Raw genomic sequence first — 18,545 nt, 5'->3', positions numbered from 1 at the left:
AGCGCGCGGTACTTATACAGCAGTACAGCCGAGAAAACCGAGTTTGTGAGTTCTAGAGTCACCTGGGGATAAGTACCTTTTCGATTTTGTAACCTTTTCTTCTTGTCGTGCAAAATACAGTTACCTCCTTGATACAATGCTCTGTGGCGCAATTGGCTAGCGCGCGGTACTTATACAGCAGTACAGCCGAGAAAACCGAGTTTGTGAGTTCGAGCCTCACCTGGGGAAAAGTACCTTTTCGATTTTGTAACCTTTTCTTATTGTGGAAAAAAATACAGTTATCTATTTGATTCAATCCCCTGTAGCGCAACTGGCTAGCGCGCGGTACTTATACAGCAGTACAGCCGAGAAATTCCGAGGTTGTAAGTTCGAGCCTCACCTGGGGAAGAGTAATTTTTCGATTTTGTAACCTTTTGTTCTTGTCGTGCAAAATACAGTTATCTACTTAATACAATCCCCTGTGGCGCAATTGGTTAGCGCGCGGTACTTATACAGCAGTACAGCCGAGAAAACCGAGTTTGTGAGTTCGAGCCTCACCTGGGGAAAAGTACCTTTTCGATTTTGTAACCTTTTCTTCTTGTCGTGCAAAATACAGTTATCTGCTTGATACAATCCCCTGTGGCGCAATTTGTTAGCGCGCGGTACTTATACAGCAGTACAGCCGAGAAAACCGAGTTTGTGAGTTCGAGCCTCACTTGGGGAAAAGTACCTTTTCGATTTTGTAACCTTTTCTTCTTGTCGTGCAAAATACAGTTACCTACATGATACAATCCCCTGTGGCACAATTGGCTAGCGCGCGGTACTTATACAGCAGTACAGCCGAGAAATGCCGAGGTTGTGAGTTCGAGACTCACCTGGGGAAAAGTACCTTTTCGATTTCGTAACCTTTTCTTCTTGTCGTGCAAAAAAAGTTATCTACTTGATACAATCCCCTGTGGCGGAATTGGTTAGTGCGCGGATCTTATACAGTAGTACAGCCGAGACAACCGAGTTTGTGAGTTCGAGCCTCACCTGGGGAAAAGTACCATTTCGATTTTGTAACCTTTTCTTCTTGTCGTGCAAAATACAGTTACCTACCTGATACAATCCCCTGTGGCGCAATTGGTTAGCGCGCGTTACTTATACAGCAGTACAGTCGAGAAATGCCGAGGTTGTGAGTTCGAGCCTCACCTGGGGAAAAGTACCTTTTCGATTTTGTGACCTTTTCTTCTTGTCGTACAAAATACAGTTATCTTCTCGATACAATCCCCTGTGGCGCAATTGGTTAGCGCGCGGTACTTATACAGCAGTACAGACGAGAAATGCCGAGGTTGTGAGTTCGAGCCTCACCTGGGGAAGAGTACCTTTTCGATTTTGTAACCTTTTCTTCTTGTCGTGCAAAATACAGTTATCCTATCGATACAATCCCCTGTGGCGCAATTGGTTAGCGCGCGGTACTTATACAGCAGTACAGCCGAGAAATGCCGAGCTTGTGAGTTCGAGCCTCACCTGGGGTAAAGTACCTTTTCGATTTTGTAACCTTTTCTTCTTGTCGTGCAAAATACAGTTACCTCCTTGATGCAATCCCCTGTGGCGCAATTGGCTAGCGCGCGGTACTTATACAGCAGTACAGCCGAGAAAACCGAGTTTGTGAGTTCGAGCCTCACCTGGGGAAAAGTACCTTTTCGATTTTGTAACCTTTTCTTATTGTGGAAAAAAATACAGTTATCTATTTGATTCAATCCCCTGTAGCGCAACTGGCTAGCGCGCGGTACTTATACAGCAGTACAGCCGAGGAATTCCGAGGTTGTAAGTTCGAGCCTCATCTGGGGAAGAGTAATTTTTCGATTTTGTAACCTTTTGTTCTTGTCGTGCAAAATACAGTTATCTACTTAATACAATCCCCTGTGGCGCAATTGGTTAGCGCGCGGTACTTATACAGCAGTACAGCCGAGAAAACCGAGTTAGTGAGTTCGAGCCTCACCTGGGGAAAAGTACCTTTTCGATTTTGTAACCTTTTCTTCTTGTCGTGCAAAATACAGTTATCTGCTTGATACAATCCCCTGTGGCGCAATTGGTTAGCGTGCGGTACTTATACAGCAGTACAACCGAGAAATGCTGAGGTTAGGAGTTCGAGCCTCACCTGGGGAAAAGTACCTTTTCGATTTTGTAACCTTTTGTTCTTGTCGTGCAAAATACAGTTATCCACTTAATACAATTCCCTGTAGCACAATTGTTTAGCGCGCGGTACTTATACAGCAGTACAGCCGTGAAATGCCTAGGTTGTGAGTTCGAGCCTCACCTGGGGAAGAGTACCTTTTCGATTTTGTAACCTTTTCTTCTTGTCGTGCAAAATACAGTTACCTACTTTATACAATCCCCTGTGGCGCAATTGGTTAGCGCGCGGTACTTATACAGCAGTACAGCCGAGAAAACCGAGTTTGTGAGTTCGAGCCTCACCTGGGGAAAAGTACCTTTTCGATTTTGTAACCTTTTCTTAGTGTCGTGCAAAATACAGTTACCTACTTTATACAATCCCCTGTGGCGCAATTGGTTAGCGCGCGGTACTTATACAGCAGTACAGCCGAGAAAACCGAGTTTGTGAGTTCGAGCCTCACCTGGGGAAAAGTACCTTTTCGATTTTGTAACCTTTTCTTATTGTGAAACAAAATACAGTTATCTATTTGATACAATCCCCTGTAGCGCAATTTGCTAGCGCACGGTACTTATAGAGCAGTACAGCCGAGGAATGCCGAGGTTAGGAGTTCGAGACTCACCTGGGGAAGAGTAATTTTTCGATTTTGTAACCTTTTCTTATTGTGGAACAAAATGCAGTTTTCTATAAGATACAATACCCTGTAGCGCAATTGGCTAGCGCGCGGTACTTATACAGCAGTACAGCCAAGAAATGCCGAGGTTGTGAGTTCGAGCCTCACCTGGGGAAAAGTACCTTTTCGATTTTGTAACCTTTTCTTCTTGTCGTACAAAATACAGTTATCTATTTGATACAATCCCCTGTAGTGCAATTGGCTAGCGCGCGGTACTTAAACAGCAGTACAGCCGAGAAATGCCGAGGTTAGGAGTTCGAGCCTCACCTGGGGAAAAGTACCTTTTCGATTTTGTAACCTTTTCTTCTTGTCGTGCAAAATACAGTTATCTACTTGATACAATCCCCTGTGGCGCAATTGGTTAGCGCGCGGTACTTGTACAGCAGTACAGCCAAGAAATGCCGAGGTTGTAAGTTCGAGCCTCATCTGGGGAAGAGTAATTTTTCGATTTTGTAACCTTTTGTTCTTGTCGTGCAAAATACAGTTATCTACTTATTACAATCCCCTGTAGCACAATTGGCTAGCGCGCGGTACTTATACAGCAGTACAGCCGAGAAATGCCGAGGTTGTGAAATCGAGCCTCACCTGGGGAAGAGTAATTTTTCGATTTTGTAACCTTTTCTTCTTGTGGTACAAAATAAAGTAATCTAGTCGATTCAATCCCCTGTGGCGCAATTGGTTAGCGCGCGGTACTAAAACAGCAGTACAGCCGTGAAATGCCGAGGTTGTGAGTTCGAGAATTACCTTGGGGAGAATACCGTTTCGATTTTGTAACCTTTTCTTCTTGTCGTGATAAATACAGTTATCAATTTGATACGGTCCCCTGTTGCGCAATTGGTTAGCGCGCAGTACTTATACAGCAGTACAGCCGAGAAATTCCGAGGTTGTAAGTTCGAGCCTCACCTGGGGAAGAGTAATTTTTCGATTTTGTAACCTTTTGTTCTTGTCGTGCAAAATACAGTTATCTACTTAGGACAATTCCCTGTAGCACAATTGGCTAGCGCGCGGTACTTATACAGCAGTACAGCCGTGAATTGCCGAGGTTGTGAGTTCGAGCCTCACCTTGGGGAGAATACCGTTTCGATTTTGTAACCTTTTCTTCTTGTCGTGAAAAATACAGTTACCTACTTGATACAACCCCCTGTGGCGCAATTGGTTAGCGCGCGGTACTTATACAGCAGTGCAGCCGAGAAAACCGAGTTTGTGAGTTCGAGCCTCACCTGGGGAAAGGTACCTTTTCGATTTTGTAACCTTTTCTTCTTGTCGTGCAAAATACAGTTACCTACTTGATACAATCCCCTGTGGCGCAATTGGCTAGCGCGCGGTACTTATACAGCAGTACAGCCGAGAAATGCCGAGGTTGTGAGTTCGAGCCTCACCTGGGGATAAGTACCTTTTCGATTTTGTAACCTTTTCTTCTTGCCGTGCAAAATACAGTTACCTCCTTGATACAATCCCCTGTGGCACAATTGGCTAGCGCGTGGTACTTATACAGCAGTACAGCCGAGAAAACCGAGTTTGTGAGTTCGAGCCTCACCTGGGGAAAAGTACCTTTTCGATTTTGTGACCTTTTCTTCTTGTCGTACAAAATACAGTTATCTTCTCGATACAATCCCCTGTGGCGCAATTGGCTAGCGCGCGGTACTTATACAGCAGTACAGCCGAGAAATGCCGAGGTTGTGAGTTCGAGCCTCACCTGGGGAAAAGTACCTTTTCGATTTTGTGACCTTTTCTTCTTGTCGTACAAAATACAGTTATCTTCTCGATACAATCCCCTGTGGCGCAATTGGTTAGCGCGCGGTACTTATACAGCAGTACAGACGAGAAATGCCGAGTTTGTGAGTTCGAGCCTCACCTGGGGAAAAGTACCTTTTCGATTTTGTAACCTTTTTTTCTTGTCGTGCAAAATACAGTTACCTACATGATACAATCCCCTGTGGCGCAATTGGCTAGCGCGCGGTACTTATACAGCAGTACAGCCGAGAAATGCCGAGGTTGTGAGTTCGAGACTCACCTGGGGAAAAGTACCTTTTCGATTTCGTAACCTTTTCTTCTTGTCGTGCAAAAAAAGTTATCTACTTGATACAATCCCCTGTGGCGGAATTGGTTAGTGCGCGGATCTTATACAGCAGTACAGCCGAGACAACCGAGTTTGTGAGTTCGAGCCTCACCTGGGGAAAAGTACCTTTTCGATTTTGTAACCTTTTCTTCTTGTCGTGCAAAATACAGTTACCTACTTGATACAATCCCCTGTGGCGCAATTGGTTAGCGCGCGGTACTAATACAGCAGTACAGCCGAGAAAACCGAGTTTGTGAGTTCGAGCCTCACCTGGGGAAAAGTACCTTTTCGATTTTGTGACCTTTTCTTCTTGTCGTACAAAATACAGTTATCTTCCCGATACAATCCCCTGTGGCGCAATTGGTTAGCGCGCGTTACTTATACAGCAGTACAGTCGAGAGATGCCGAGGTTGTGAGTTCGAGCCTCACCTGGGGAAAAGTACCTTTTCGATTTTGTGACCTTTTCTTCTTGTCGTACAAAATACAGTTATCTTCTCGATACAATCCCCTGTGGCGCAATTGGTTAGCGCGCGGTACTTTTACAGCAGTACAGACGAGAAATGCCGAGGTTGTGAGTTCGAGCCTCACCTGGGGAAGAGTACCTTTTCGATTTTGTAACCTTTTCTTCTTGTCGTGCAAAATACAGTTATCCTATCGATACAATCCCCTGTGGCGCAATTGGTTAGCGCGCGGTACTTATACAGCAGTACAGCCGAGAAATGCCGAGCTTGTGAGTTCGAGCCTCACCTGGGGAAAAGTACCTTTTCGATTTTGTAACCTTTTCTTCTTGTCGTGCAAAATACAGTTACCTCCTTGACGCAATCCCCTGTGGCGCAATTGGCTAGCGCGCGGTACTTATACAGCAGTACAGCCAAGAAATGCCGAGGTTGTGAGTTCGAGCCTCACCTGGGGAAAAGTACCTTTTCGATTTTGTAACCTTTTCTTCTTGTCGTACAAAATACAGTTATCTATTTGATACAATCCCCTGTAGTGCAATTGGCTAGCGCGCGGTACTTAAACAGCAGTACAGCCGAGAAATGCCGAGGTTAGGAGTTCGAGCCTCACCTGGGGAAAAGTACCTTTTCGATTTTGTAACCTTTTCTTCTTGTCGTGAAAAATACAGTTATCTACTTGATACAATCCCCTGTGGCGCAATTGGTTAGCGCGCGGTACTTATACAGCAGTACAGCCGAGAAATGCCGAGGTTGTAAGTTCGAGCCTCATCTGGGGAAGAGTAATTTTTCGATTTTGTAACCTTTTGTTCTTGTCGTGCAAAATACAGTTATCTACTTATTACAATCCACTGTAGCACAATTGGCTAGCGCGCGGTACTTATACAGCAGTACAGCCGAGAAATGCCGAGGTTGTGAAATCGAGCCTCACCTGGGGAAGAGTAATTTTTCGATTTTGTAACCTTTTCTTCTTGTAGTACAAAATAAAGTAATCTAGTCGATTCAATCCCCTGTGGCGCAATTGGTTAGCGCGCGGTACTAAAACAGCAGTACAGCCGTGAAATGCCGAGGTTGTGAGTTCGAGCCTCACCTTGGGGAGAATACCGTTTCGATTTTGTAACCTTTTCTTCTTGTCGTGATAAATACAGTTATCCATTTGATACGGTCCCCTGTTGCGCAATTGGTTAGCGCGCAGTACTTATACAGCAGTACAGCCGAGAAATTCCGAGGTTGTAAGTTCGAGCCTCACCTGGGGAAGAGTAATTTTTCGATTTTGTAACCTTTTGTTCTTGTCGTGCAAAATACAGTTATCTACTTAGGACAATTCCCTGTAGCACAATTGGCTAGCGCGCGGTACTTATACAGCAGTACAGCCGTGAAATGCCGAGGTTGTGAGTTCGAGCCTCACCTTGGGGAGAATACCGTTTCGATTTTGTAACCTTTTCTTCTTGTCGTGATAAATACAGTTATCAATTTGATACGGTGCCCTGTTGCGCAATTGGTTAGCGCGCAGTACTTATACAGCAGTACAGCCGAGAAATTCCGAGGTTGTAAGTTCGAGCCTCACCTGGGGAAGAGTAATTTTTCGATTTTGTAACCTTTTGTTCTTGTCGTGCAAAATACAGTTATCTACTTAATACAATTCCCTGTAGCACAATTGGCTAGCGCGCGGTACTTATACAGCAGTACAGCCGTGAAATGCCGAGGTTGTGAGTTCGAGCCTCACATTGGGGAGAATACCGTTTCGATTTTGTAACCTTTTCTTCTTGTCGTGATAAATACAGTTATCAATTTGATACGGTCCCCTGTATCGCAATTGGTTAGCGCGCAGTACTTATACAGCAGTACAGCCGAGAAATGCCGAGGTTGTGAGATCGAGCCTCACCTGGGGAAGAGTACCTTTTCGATTTTGTAACCTTTTCTTATTGTGGAAAAAAATACAGTTATCTATTTGATTATAATAATAATAATAATAATAATTTATTGATGTTGACATTACGAAAATATGTTTATAGTTGTTTAATTCATCACCCCAACCACATGAGGGAAACTTGTGCGTGGTGGGGATAATAATAGTTTTAAATCAAATCAAGGCTTTGAAAAACAATCGAATTACATTCTACTTAAGATTTAAGATTAGGAAAGAAAATTAAAGGTTAATCAGTTCACAATTTTTTTTTAATATTAATAACTAAGAAAAAAAACACATTTTTCAATCTTTCGTCACCATAATTTTTGATCCATTGACAAATTTTGCGTTTAAATAGTTTTATATTAGTACAGTTTTTAATTTCAGAGTTCAATAAGTTATATAATTTTGGCCCTAGATAAGTAATATGATTCTGGCCAATTGATTTAAACATTTTCTCAATTGTTAAATTTTTCTTCGTAATACCACGGGTACTATAAATCGTTTGAGAAGCTAATGAATCTCGATTTTTGTAAGTATAGATTAAAATGATTTTAGCGTACAGTTGATTAATAGTATAGACTGAGAAGTCTCTATATAGGTTAACATTCTGTTCGTAGCGATTTCTCTTTAAACAAATTCTTATAATGTTTCTCTGGATAACTCCTAAGGGTTCCAGAGTAGCCTTATACGTTCCAGCCCATCCAACCATACCATAGGAAATTATCGATTGGACAATAGCAAAATTAACTGTTTTTAACCAACATATAGGTAGGAAGTTCCTCAGTTCGTAGAACTTATATTGACATGCACGTAATTTTTTCGAAATATTATTAATATGCAATTTCCAGTTCAATTTTGAGTCAATCGTTATTCCCAACTATTTAACACTTTCCACTCTCTCAATTTCGGTACAGTCATGGTTACAATGGTTATGTAAAAAATGGTTATGGATGTTTATGGATAAATTATAGTAATTTTCTATTTTAGGTCTCTGAGCAAAACATATATATTTAGTTTTATCCGAATTTAAGGTTAATAAGGTCATATTTAATATTTTATACAGATGATCAAGAGCTATCTGAGCGTTTAAAAAGGATTCTTCCCATGAATTACCTTCACATAAAATTAATGTATCATCCGCAAATGATATTATACGCCCATGAATTTGTAGATTGCATAGCTCATTTACGTACACCAAAAACAGTATCGGTCCTAGAATAGTCCCTTGTGGAATACCATGAGTCATTGCTATTGAATCACTGTAGATACTATTTAATTTTACTATAGTAAAACGGTCTCGAAGATAGCTTTTGAGCCATTCTAGAGGAAGCCCACGAACTCCAATCTTATTAAGTTTTTTAATTAACAAATCATGGGAAACTGTGTCGAAGGCCTTTTTTAGGTCAATAAAAATTCCTATCATTTTTCGATTTTTATCGAGAGAATTATACAATTGTTTGGTTACCTCATATAATACATCACTTGTGCTTAAGCCTTGTCTAAAACCAAATTGATTTTCAGAAAGACAATTTTTGGACTCTAGAAAATTCACCAATTGATGTTTAACAAATCTTTCGTATATTTTTGAAACATTACTTATTAATGAAATCGGTCTATAATTTTCCAATTTCTCCTTACTACCAGCTTTAAAAATTGGTACTATAACTGATTTTTTAAAAACATCAGGAAAAGACCCTTCTACGATGGACAAGTTTAAGATAAAAGAGAGCGGAAAAGATATAGATGTTTTGCATAATTTTAACATTTTTACACTAATTCCATCATACCCATTTGAGTTAGTATTTTTTAATTTATCAATGATGTTTTCGATATCCATTGGTATAGATGGGTTGATAAAAAATGATTGTGGGTTTACATTTTCATTAACGATATAATTATAATTTGTAGGATTTGTAAGGTTTTTATCCAATATGTCTTTGGCTAATAGCGGACCGACAGATGCGAAATAAGCATTAAAGTGATCTGCGGCTATCTTAGCATTATTTTTCACGATTAATAATTGATCATTGATTTTAATTTTTTCTATAGTTTTCTGTCTCTTATTTACAGTAGTAGCCCCATTGATCAATTTCCAAATCATCTTAGGGCTTTTATCACTTTCATTAAACTTAGCTTTATAATAATTAAATTTTACAGTTTTTATTAAGGTTGTAATTTTATTTCTATAAACCTTATAATTATCTCTTAGATTTTGATTAAATGGTTCAGTTTTCAGTTTTTTAGCCATGGCATCACGTTTTTTTATGAACACAATTAAGCCTGTAGTAATCCAAGGTTTCAATTTACGCGTCTTATGGTTTAATTTAATTCTCCGTTTTTGTGTAAAAATAGTCAGGTTATTTTTTAAAATATCTATAAAATTTTCAGCAGCTTTGTTAGCATCTGTATTTTGAGTAACTGTGGTCCACTTTTCTTTTTTAAGGTTATTTACTAATAGATCATAATCAATATTTATAGATTCACAATAATTAGGACTTATTCCAAAACTACCAATATATGGTAAATTAGCCAAAATCGGATAATGATCTGTAATGTTTGTTTCACATACGGCTGTTCTGATTTCTAAATTGTCCTTTTTTTTATAAATATATGGTCGATACATGTACTTGAATTTTCAGTCACTCTCGTTGGCTCATTTATACAAGACGCGTAACCATATTCAGATAATAATGTTAAGTAGTCAGTAGTCGTATTATTGTTAGCATTTAAATTAATATTAAAATCGCCTACTAACATAATGTTAGGAGCGTTTGACAACATTTGTAGACTACTAGCGAATTTTCTTATAAATTCCTGTACGTCATTATTTGGAGACCTATATACAGCAATAATTTTATATATCTGGCTATTTGGTAACGTTATTTCTATAGCTAGAATATTTGCATCTACAAAATCACAATCTATTTTTTTAAATTGTAAATTGTCATTAATATATATTACCACGCCATCATTCCTATTAAAATAAGTATCAGATGTTATTATATTATATCCGTCGATACCAAATTGGTTTACATTATCAATTTTAAAAGTTTCGGTTAATATTATTACATCTATTTTAAATTTGAGAGTTTCTAGAAAGATTAATACCTCATTGAAATGTTTATTTAAACTACGGATATTTACCGCTTTACATGGATCACATTTCCATACTGCCTTCCGGGAACCCATTTTTTTGAAACTTTCATCCGATTTAATTCCACCACAGGCAGGATGTAGAAATTCATGGCAATTAGAACATTGAATAATATCTTTAGCTCCTACAAAAACTTTCGCACATTTAAAGCAATTTGACATAACTGACGGTAGAGATAAGGGAGTGCGTCTACCGATAAGGGGGCACCTGCGGGCGGGGGAAACGGGGGTGAAACGGGCCCCTGTAGGGGCCCCCCTTTTGCGTACATTTTCGGCGGGGTTAAAAGGTTAGATGATTTACGATGTTACCCTCATAAAACCTAACCCTGGGTCAATAGGTTATCTTCCCCTATGGTGGTGACACGATGTTATGCAAACAGCCTGCCCGTCATAGTTAATAGCTGGAGGCACCCCATTTTAGGTCAAAAGGTTAGCTGATTTACGAGGTTGATTTACGATGTTATAACCCATAAAACCCAGGTGCTAACCCATTATAGGTCAATAGGTTATCTGCCCCTATGGCGGTGACACGATGTTATGCAAACAGCCTACCCGTCATAGTTAATGTCGGGCACAATTCGAGTTGGTTTTCGCCGACAAACACTTTCGGGCCCCTAAGCGTACCGTAAAATAGCGGGCGGTCATCGGTAAAAGTGTTTTGGGAAAAAAAAAGAAGAGTGTATACAAATTATAAGGTTTTATTAAGATATTTTTCGAGTACAGGCTGTATAATACGATTTACATTGAAAATACGTCTTTGGAAATGTATTTTATTTATATCATGGTAATTACGTCGATCTTCGTAGGGTATATACCAAAGTTCACTCAAAGGGTTGAAACGAACCATCTGAAATTAGCGTTTTTACGAGCATTTTCATTAAATGTTCTACCTCGAGGCGTTTGATGGTAAGAGTTACGATTACGTCGTCGCCGGGTCCCTCGGGGGTGGTTGTAGGTCCGCCGGAGATGTATTTTTCGGATGGCGGGATATCTTGGCCCTCCAAAGCGGCGGGTGACGGACAGTTGGGATAAAATTTGTCGTGTTCCGTTTGGGGTACGTCGCCGGTTTCCCAACTGCCTAACTGTCCGTGGCAGAGGTAGCATTCGACTATGCCGTCCGAGTCTACGGCGAAAAGTCCGGCGTGGGCCAAGTCTTCCTTGTTCACGTGTACGTTGTCCCATTGCTTGAACGTTTCTAGCCGACCGGTTACGGTGCTGAGATCCTCGTGACTAGCCATCCCGATTCTCTTTGAGCTACGGAATAATATTTCTGGGGTCTAACCCCCAAAATGACGTAATCTATAAAAATGACGTAATTTAAAAATGACTCACTAAAGATGACGTAATCTACACCATGAAACGTAAAGATTACGTAGATGCGTTGTGGTTTTCATAAGCCAGCCGCTATGGGAAAGAGGAAGATGTCTCCGCTTAGGGTACCCAAGAAATGCGGGATATGCTCGGAAATATACCGGTCCGTGAGAGGTTTCAAACAACATTTAATGACACATTTATCTTGTAATACAATGAAAGAAGATTCGGATCTGGCGTGTGATTGTGATGAGAGTGAATCGCTCCATTACACGGAGGCCGAGGAAATGTCAGATGATAAAATTATCGATTATCTTAACGAACTTATTGTGGCATGTAAAAAGCGCGGTGCCACAATGGAATCAACCGAACCAACTACATCTAACCTGCCAGCCGAATTAAAAATGCCGACTGAAAAGGAAATGGCTGCTCTGATTTATTTTCAAGAATATTGTAAAACTAATCAAATTCATAATATTAAAACCGCTATAAAGAAAATGTGAATAAACGTTTTTATATTGAATACATTGTTATTTTTAAAGGTGACCGTATAAAGTAAATTTTACATTGATAAATTGACACTTAATATTTTTAAAATACGTTTATAATATTTTTCCAACGTGGGCGAATGAATGGACACAATGAACTATTAATTACGTAATCTAAAAAATGACGCGAGCAATGAGAAATAACGAGTCGGATTTATAAGATAATAAAAAATATTTATTTTATAAGATGATATATTACAAAAATTATTTTTCTTTTACGAGTCAAAAAAATATTATAGTGTGATACAAAAAAAATTAAAATGGACATCGTAATTGACTGTCTATTTCAGCGCGGTTCTGGGTAATCCATTCGGCGAAAAGTAGACTTCGTTCCAAAGAACACGGTTGTCGGGTGTTTAGAGTGTGATGTCGGAATAGCCAATTCACTGGTGGGGGGGAAGTCAAAGTCGACAAAGGCCATTCTCGCCATACCACCGACACGATACTGAGGGTTTAGTTATGAATAAAACGGGGTATAGTCGCGCGACGGGAATTTATACTCCGTTTATGATGACGTAACAGGTTGTTAAATTTTCTAGTGGCCATTATATCATTGTTGACGTCTCTTCGTGAAAAACCCTTAAAGAAGCTTTGGTGACTTCTACGTTTTGATCGGTGACGTATATAAATCACGCAATAATATCCGCAAATGACGCTCGTTGTCGATTGAAGTCGCCGTGTGGTGGGCGTGATTTTTCTCGAATTTTGTTTTAAAAAAAGTTTAATGGCGGGCAAAATGGGCCGTAGCGCCAAAGAGTCAAAATACCAAGCCCGTTTTAATTTATCAAGGTAAATCGCGACCCAATGGCTGCCAGGTTCATCGTGGGGGTCCAGATTTACAACCAGTGACGCTGGAAAACTATTAATCTTATCGGGTAGACAATCCGAGGCGAATACACCCATAAAATTGCGCGTACGTCTCAAAATGTTTAAAATCTCGGATCCGCGCATAATTACACGTTTTCAATAGAAACGTTACGATCTTTGTCTACGCTAAAGATGGCTTGAAATTCGGCGAAAACTACGCAGCTTAACGTTTGCGGGACTGGTTTAGCGAACGAAAGCTCCAAGCGCATCTGGCCCTGTCTGGAGGGGTTCCAATAATGACTCTCACCCGCGCTATGGTCGTTTGAAATGTCGAAGACGTAAAAAGCGTAGCCCCCGGCATAATCTCCCCTGGAAATATCGATCCCGGTGTTTCTATAATGAATTCCGCTACCCGTGAATAAAGTATGATAGGCTTGAATATATTGTCCCGCGTCGTAGTTTGGCGTAATAGGTTTCGAATCCACACCGTCAGAATCCACGTAAAGAGCTAAACTCGATAAATCTTGATGTTCAAAAGCGTACGGGTTTTTTGCCAGGGTTCCATTGTAGGCTTCGTGATCCACCAGCGCGACAATCAAGCGAACCGGGAGGGTACCCAAATATACGTTGGGAATAACGGTGTTTCGGATATTCGAGTTGATGGTGAATATCTTAGTTTCGGTGCGTGTAAAAGCGTACTTTGCTGCTGCTCGTGACAAGGCGTTTTCGTGAGCGATAAGTATTTTGGGTGCAATTTGTATTCGACGTACCAACAAGCTCGCGTCCGTAATGATAATTTTATAGTCAACCCCGGGCTTCGGCGTACCCATTAACGCAAAACTCGGTTTACTTCGCGATAGTTTAATACGTAAATCTACGCCATTAATTAAATATTTTTCGACATTGAGCGCGTCAAGAAACAGCGGACCAATTAAATCTATTTCTTTCGACTGATCCGTGAATCCTTTCCGCTGTTTAAAACCCTCGTTGGCAGTGACCGAATTCATTTCGCCGGGGGTATCCTTGTACCACAGCGCGCCTGTTAAATGGGACGCTTTGGCACCCTTGTCAAAATTTAACAAAGTTTCAATGTAGTTCCGTTAAGGTAAACTTCCGCGTGATTAAATAGCGTGTGCAAAAAATTGTTACACCCCCCTACAACATCCGACGGTAATAAACTTTTGCCCGCGTCATCGGCGACGATTTTAGCTTTAACAAGTAGGTACGTAAGCGGTAAATCAATGTACTCGTGCCCGCTTCCAGGAATATTAAACTCGACGGTATCGCCTCGCAGCGACGAGATGGGTTTGAAGGTTGTCCATTTTCCTCCCTCAATTGACGTTTGGATAGGCGCGGTTTGAAAAATATCAAGTTCACTTTTTAACGCTTCGCAATGACCCATAATTTTAGGAGAAAATATCAACGACCTTTCTAGCTCGTTTCCTGCCTACTAATGATTTTTTTCCACCGCGTTTTGGTCTTTTCTTAATTGTTTTAGTTTTGCGTTTACGTTTCCCAGTCCCGTATTGTTGTTTGAGATCATCGTACTTTTCTGTGAGGCGCCGTTTGGTAGCTTCACGTATGGTTGACCCCGTCGATACATCAGCCAAAACTTGTTTTCCCGTGGAGAGGGCTTGACCCCCCAAAAATTTCGCCCCCCGTAAAAGAAACGGTTTCGCTAGCTTGTACAAGCCGGAGAAGAAACTTCCAAACCCGCTTCCGAATTGCCCGTGCCCCCGCTGATAAGGCGATCCCACGTATACGTCGGGAATAGCGCCACCCGCCTGAGTGGCATAATATTGGGCGTACGGGCACGCTACGCAGCGTCTTTTTTCAAGAACGTGTCTTAAGGGCATCTTGGACGCAAATGAAGTTTTACTGTTAGATTGCCAAACTCAAAAGGAGTTGGTTTCCCATAAACATCGCGTAGATCTATTTGAATAGTATCAAAGTATTTCTTCTCAATGGGCACGTAATGCGGCGAAATGTACGTTTTCTCGATATGAGTACCAAATCGGGCTGATTCGTCAACCGCTATTATTCTTAACAATTTGACGAGCGACGAGCCCACCACTTGATCAGCGATGATATCGGAATAAACGAAAATTTGGGGCGGAATGTGGAAATTTAAGCGAGCCGGGTTCTCGCTTCTGCCCGCGATAGTTTTAGTTCTTTCAAATCCTAGCGTGTTGCTCAGTCCGTCACTCATAAATACGCCATAGGGGGTAATATTTTTTCCAACCAGCGCCACGTGTCCGTTCAGCGGATCGTGGGTAAGACACACATTAGCGGCGGTGCATAGCGCTGTGTCGTTTACTACTTTAAGTAAATGGTCTATACTCAAGTAATGCCCCGGAGGGATTTCTCGCATCGTCCCGATCATTTTAGGGTCAGACTGTCCCCCATGCTGGGCGGGATTAACGCGGAAATAGACGTAATTGTCAAAGGGCAACACGTTGTAAAACGAAAAGGGATACAATATTTCCACCAACGCAACTTCCCACCCCCCCTTTAATTCGATAGGTTCGGGTAATTTTATCGTGAAACAGGCTACCGTATTATTCGGAAATATCTCGAGATTTGAATTACTGGGCATCGTTAGGTAAAAGGCTTCGGACATCTTTAGCAGAAACCCAAGAATTGAATGTAGCCGGATACCCTAACCAGGAAACGAAATATTCGACTTTACCCTTTGAGCGTCGCTTCTTTAATACTTTGTCAATTGTATATTCTTCCGGTTTTATAACTCGTTGAATTTCTTTGAAATAAAAATATCCCGTGAGGTCTTTTAGTATTCTTGAAAACAACTTTAAATATTTCGGCGCTCCAATTTTGATCGCTGTATCCTTTTAAAAACGGTCTGGCAGTTCGGGTAATCCTTACGTAATCGCCGACTTTGATACGGCATTTTCGGGGCTTGAGGGCGGCTGGCTGGGACTGCCCTGGTTTGTAAATATTTCGATAAACTTGAAGAATATTTTTGTCGTTTACATCGAAGGGAGCCATTTTAATTGTCGTATGATAACTGGCGTTATACGAATGAATTAAATTGGGCAGCTCGTCGAGATAGCGTCGCGTGTTTTTATGAGTAAAAAAACGATACATGCGCTGTTTCAGGGTCCTATTAAAACGCTCTACCATCGCGGCTTTAACGTCGCTATTTTCGGAATGGTAATGTCTAATGCCCTCCTCTTTTAGGAGTTTTAAAACAGTCGAATTAACGTACTCCAACCCACGGTCGAACTGTATAGCGCGGGGCTTGCCCCGCTCTTTAAAAATTATTTTCAGGGCGCGGGCAACCTCAGCGCCGGTTTTACGTTTTAGGGGGACGGCAAATGCCACTCTCGAAAAGCAATCTATACAAGTAAGAATAAATGTGTATCCGGAATTGTCGCTCGCTAAAGAGCGCATATCTGCCAAATCAGTCTGATAGAGGTCTAGTCTGTTTCCTACACGAATCTTTCGTCTTTGGAATTTTCGAATAACTGGTCTATGTAACGTATAGGCGTCGTGAGTTTGCAAAAACGTTTCAACATTCTCCCTAGATATTCCGAGCTCTTTGACAGAATCGTATAATTTTTCAACACCCCCGTAGCTAGCTGGATTACGAGAATTGAAATATATTTTTTCGAGTCTAGTCGTAACGTTTATCGGTAACTCTCCCATTTCAAAATTTTGGCACTCGGCGTTTTTTTTTTTACGTAAACGGTTCTTAATAGTAGGCGACCAAAGTTTCGGTGACTGTCGAGGTGTCACGAAAGAATTAGGCCCGACCGCTGACGATAAAGTGTTCTTTCGTTTGGAGGATGCGAGCGAAAGATGAGGGCCCGGGGGGCGGAAGCTGTTACGAACGAAGTAGACGGTAATGGGGTGGTGGTGGGGAAGGCTTGAGGGGTGATTTTTCGTAGTTTACCCACCAGGTTATTAAATTTTGACCAACTCTGGGGTCTCGGCGCGTGGGGACTTATTAGATAATATACTAAATCAACAATATCAGAATCCGTTTGTATTTCACCGTCTAATAAAATCTGCCCCTGGCTGTCCCACCTCAGTCGACCGCTGTCCGAAATCAAATGATTAAATATCTCTCGGGCGCTCGCTCTGTATCCTAGCGGGAACAGATTGACTAATGTTTCGTAACTGGGCGTATCGTTATTTTCAATCGGTTTATTTCGAGCGTGCTTTTTTAGTAGCATCTCTTCGTATATCTTCCACTTGGTCCTGTCATCGAGCGCTTCGCTTTTTAAAATATCCGCCATTTCCGTGTCAATATCCGGTTTGAGTTGTGGGGATGGCGTAATCGCCGCTAAAGTCATCTTTTTCGAGTACCTTAACATTTTTTATGTTCAACCTGTTAGGGCTCCCACGAGCGACGACACAATAGGCAGAAGAAACGAGAAAAATCCGGCACCTTTTTGATTTAATAATATTCGTTTTTTAGTTTGCCAGCCCAATTTTTTCTGGGCAATTTTGCGTAACGTTTTACGGTGAATTTTTAATCGTAGTTTTTGCCGCGTGGTTAGACGTATATTCCCGATAAGAGTATTATACACGCAATCAGATATTGCTTCGATCAACTCTTTATTGGCGTTAATTAAAATATTACGTCTCTTAACGCCCTTTAATTTGCCGATCGATTCGAGCAGATGTTTTTGCGACCTGACTCGTCGAGACATTGTACATCGAATGAATTCGACTCGCTGGGGGGGTGTGTGGTAACTAACCACCCCTCGGAAAAGTATTATTTCGGAATGTATACCGAGACTTGCTCGCCGGGGAAAATATTAGTTCTGATCCGATGTTCGTCCGGACAATCTTTCTGAAGGTCGATCAATACGTAAGAGTTTGGTTCCTTAGTCGCGTCAGAAATCGCTTCGATAACAAAGTTGGAATTATCAGGGGCCATTTGGCGCGCCAAGCAATTAATCTGTGTTTTGTCCCGTACATTTTTCGTTAAAAGTATGTAGTGCGCATTGAGGGAAATTTCGCGACACCCGCGACCCTGATGAAATAAATTTTGACTTATGTAGATAAAGCTAACATTACGATGATGCGAGACTTTGGTGAACAATTGGGCAACTTCTCCCTTTTGGCCCGCCCCCATTAAATCGTCTAAAACCGCCAGTATCCGTTTCGAGCCGTCAAATAAGTCAGGATCGGGTAAACCCTTATGAAATATAACGTTATATTTTTTAAGTTTATCGTATCCTGGCTGATCCTCGCCGTAAAACCAGTGGATTTCTTCAATTTGAGGTTCAAACATTTGTTTTAAATGTTTAATCAGTTTTTCTACGAAATATGTCTTACCACTTTGGCTAGGCCCGCAAAGTATGATGTTACAACTGTGATAAAAAGGGTACATTATCACCGCGTAGCTGAAACCAGAATGAAATAAAATGGACATTTTGTTTTTATATATAATATTTTTTATTTTTGACAATAACAAAACACGTTTTCCCGTGACACACCCCCCCTGCCACGTGGATAGCGGCCGGC

The 18,545-nt window shown here is 41.2% G+C and overlaps 9 non-coding genes across 9 annotated transcripts; all 9 read left to right on the top strand.

Annotated features, from left to right (window-relative positions):
- The first annotated feature begins 1,245 nt into the window (after nucleotides 1-1,245).
- On the top strand, nucleotides 1,246-1,337 carry TRNAI-UAU (transfer RNA isoleucine (anticodon UAU)). Its single transcript is given in 2 exon segments — nucleotides 1,246-1,283; nucleotides 1,302-1,337. It is a non-coding gene; the product is annotated as a tRNA-Ile (tRNA).
- A 1,812-nt stretch (nucleotides 1,338-3,149) lies between these two features.
- On the top strand, nucleotides 3,150-3,241 carry TRNAT-UGU (transfer RNA threonine (anticodon UGU)). The gene is given in 2 exon segments: nucleotides 3,150-3,187; nucleotides 3,206-3,241. It is a non-coding gene; the product is annotated as a tRNA-Thr (tRNA).
- Nucleotides 3,242-4,102: 861 nt separating this feature from the next.
- On the top strand, nucleotides 4,103-4,194 carry TRNAI-UAU (transfer RNA isoleucine (anticodon UAU)). Its single transcript is given in 2 exon segments — nucleotides 4,103-4,140; nucleotides 4,159-4,194. It is a non-coding gene; the product is annotated as a tRNA-Ile (tRNA).
- A 225-nt stretch (nucleotides 4,195-4,419) lies between these two features.
- On the top strand, nucleotides 4,420-4,511 carry TRNAI-UAU (transfer RNA isoleucine (anticodon UAU)). The gene is given in 2 exon segments: nucleotides 4,420-4,457; nucleotides 4,476-4,511. It is a non-coding gene; the product is annotated as a tRNA-Ile (tRNA).
- A 67-nt stretch (nucleotides 4,512-4,578) lies between these two features.
- TRNAI-UAU (transfer RNA isoleucine (anticodon UAU)) lies at nucleotides 4,579-4,670 on the top strand. The gene is given in 2 exon segments: nucleotides 4,579-4,616; nucleotides 4,635-4,670. It is a non-coding gene; the product is annotated as a tRNA-Ile (tRNA).
- Nucleotides 4,671-4,737: 67 nt separating this feature from the next.
- TRNAI-UAU (transfer RNA isoleucine (anticodon UAU)) lies at nucleotides 4,738-4,829 on the top strand. The gene is given in 2 exon segments: nucleotides 4,738-4,775; nucleotides 4,794-4,829. It is a non-coding gene; the product is annotated as a tRNA-Ile (tRNA).
- A 700-nt stretch (nucleotides 4,830-5,529) lies between these two features.
- TRNAI-UAU (transfer RNA isoleucine (anticodon UAU)) lies at nucleotides 5,530-5,621 on the top strand. Its single transcript is given in 2 exon segments — nucleotides 5,530-5,567; nucleotides 5,586-5,621. It is a non-coding gene; the product is annotated as a tRNA-Ile (tRNA).
- Nucleotides 5,622-5,688: 67 nt separating this feature from the next.
- On the top strand, nucleotides 5,689-5,780 carry TRNAI-UAU (transfer RNA isoleucine (anticodon UAU)). The gene is given in 2 exon segments: nucleotides 5,689-5,726; nucleotides 5,745-5,780. It is a non-coding gene; the product is annotated as a tRNA-Ile (tRNA).
- Nucleotides 5,781-6,324: 544 nt separating this feature from the next.
- Nucleotides 6,325-6,417, top strand: TRNAF-AAA (transfer RNA phenylalanine (anticodon AAA)). The gene is given in 2 exon segments: nucleotides 6,325-6,362; nucleotides 6,381-6,417. It is a non-coding gene; the product is annotated as a tRNA-Phe (tRNA).
- Nucleotides 6,418-18,545: the final 12,128 nt, after the last annotated feature.

This window comes from Leiobunum rupestre, chromosome 1, assembly GCF_980474605.1.
Source record: "Leiobunum rupestre chromosome 1, qqLeiRupe1.1.hap1, whole genome shotgun sequence".
Lineage (NCBI taxonomy): Eukaryota > Metazoa > Arthropoda > Arachnida > Opiliones > Sclerosomatidae > Leiobunum > Leiobunum rupestre.
This window is presented reverse-complemented; position numbering and strand designations above follow the sequence as displayed.